The sequence below is a fragment of the Sorex fumeus genome, unplaced genomic scaffold (genome assembly GCF_029834395.1).
Source record: "Sorex fumeus unplaced genomic scaffold, SorFum_2.1 ptg000197l, whole genome shotgun sequence".
NCBI classification, from domain to species: Eukaryota; Metazoa; Chordata; class Mammalia; order Eulipotyphla; family Soricidae; genus Sorex; species Sorex fumeus.
The window spans coordinates 17927-20536 of NW_026606254.1; positions in this window are offsets into that span (position 1 = coordinate 17927).

Consider the following 2610-nt stretch of genomic DNA (forward strand, 5'->3'; position numbering starts at 1 on the left):
ATGCAATCATTTCAAAATTTCTGTGGAACAGAATTTGCCAAGAACTCTTAATATCAATGGCAAGAACCAAAAAAATTATTGAAAGTTTGAAATGTGACTTGAATACACACTTTTTCTGAAGAAGAGATACTAGGGTTCAGAGAGTTAATACAGTGGGTAGGACACTTGCCTTGCACACAGGTGATCTCAACTTGATCTCTGACAGCATATATGGTTCCTAAAGCACTGCCAGGAGTGGTCCCTGAGCTCAGAGCCAGGAGTAAGTCTTGAACACCACAAGGTGTGATTCCAAAACAAAATAAAGCAAGGCAAAAGAGAGGCTAGAGCCATAATACAGTGAGTAGGGTGCTTGCATTGTATGTGTCTGACCCAGGCTCACTCCCTTGCAGCTCAGATGCTCCCCGGAGTGCTCCACGAGTGATCCCTGAACACAAAGCCAGGAGCAAGTTTTGAGTATTGCTTGGTGTGGTCCTCCAACCAAACAAAACATCTAAAAAGCAAAAACCAAAAATGAAGATATATTAATGGCCAATAAGCTCACGAGTCCCTGTTTCTGCATGTTCTTGCTAATATTTGGCAAGAACTAGGAATCATACAACACCTCTCATTCAATCCCATCCCTATTCTTTCTACCCATTCCTTCATGATGACCCTTACATATGTGAAGTCTGGTAAAGGTTATACTTCACTTAAGTTTTTAGTTTGCCTGTAGTTTTTTGTTTCAGTAGTTTTAACCTTTTATATTACTAAATTCTATTTGTATCATCATGGGAAGAATATAAATGTTTAAAGGCTTGACCTGAAAATTAAGGACACTGTTTCATTCATTGTTTTATTTAGGACAAGTTTCAAACTCATTTCTTGCATCTGTTCTTTGAAATCCTCTGCTTTTCATGTTAGTTTTTCTGGGAAATGGACACTTGATTTTCCAAAGCCTTGTTTTCAGTGGGTACATTAGTTTAGGTCAGAGTTTATTCAATCTATTCTTCAACACCTGCAAAATTGCATCAATCCAGGGACCTGCGTAAGCCAAGACCATAGAGTATTGGTTTTCACTTTTTCTAAACCTGGGGACCAGCACTAGTCATGGTCTGGTAGTTGAAGATCATTGATCTATATTACCACACGTGGCTCTTTGCTGCTTTATCAGGGTTACAGACTCCTTATATATTGGCTGAATTTCAGCTTTCATTCCAAACCAAGCCAGACAGCCATTCCCCGATTTTTCTTATATCCTCAAAATTCTATTGCTTGCAATTCTAGACTGGGAGTCATTTGACTTGTACTTTTCTTTCCCAACTTCTTGATCTTATTCTGCTTTCTTGAAATGTGATATACAACTTTATAATATGAACATGAGAAACTGGGAAATTGGTTTTTTTGGAGCCAAATGTCAGTACAATAATAATAGTTCTGTAACTTTATTTTTATTATTATTCCTTTTTGCTTTTTGGGTCACATTCTGCGATGCACAGGGGTTACTCCTGGCTTTGCACTCAGGAATTACTCCTTGCAGTGCTCAGGTGACCATATGGGATGCTGGGGATCAAACCTGAATCAGCTGCGTGCAAGACAAATGCTCTACCTGCCATGCTATTGCTCCATCCCCAGTCCTGTAACTTTAAAAGGATGGGTTGTCAGACACCTTCCCAAAGAAGACATATGTATGGCCATCTGGGATATCAAAAATTTCTCATTGTAACTTATGACCAGGAAAATGCAAATCAAAACAATAATGAGATATCATTTCAGAACTTTGAAAATGACACATATCCACAAGTCTAGAAACAGACAGTGTTGACCAGGTTGTAGTGAGAAAGGAGCCCTTATCGAGTGTTGGTGTGAATGTAATTTGGTTCAGCCTCTCTGGAAAGTAATATGGAGATCTATAAAAAATTTAGGAATAGAAGTCCTATATGACCCATTAATACCATTTTTCTTAACTCTCCTCTAAACACATTAATTTGAAAGTATATCTGCACACTTATGTTCATCACCACACTTTGTACAATAGCTAAGATATGGAAACAACCCAACACCCAACTACAAATGAATGGATCAAGAAATTGTTGGTAGGGTAGGAGTGATAGTACAGTGGGTAGGGCATTTGTCTCGCGTGGAAATAATCTGGATTTGATCCCTGCTATCCCATATGATCCCCAAGCACTTCCGGGAATGATTCGTGCAAACAGAGCTGGAAATAAGCCCTGAGCACAGCTAAGTGTAGTTCCAAAACGAAAACAACTCTCTCTATATATATATGTATATATACGTGTATATATCATAATGACAAAAGAAAAGAGAGAGAGAGAGAGAGAGAGAGAGAGAGAGAGAGAGAGAGAGAGAGAGAGAGAAGAAAAGTGTATAAGAGAGCCAACTGGGAATGGAGGTGGGATGGAAGGAGGGAAATTGAGTACACTGGTCATTGGTAGTGAGAAATGTCTTTCTCTTTCTATTTTTCTTTTAATTGAATCACCATGAGATAGAGTTTTCATGTCTGAGTTACAATCACACAATGTTCAAACATCCATCCATCCACCAGTGCACCACCAATCTCCCCAGTATACCCCCCTTCCCCACCCTCCCTCTGCCTCACTGGAAATTTCCCCC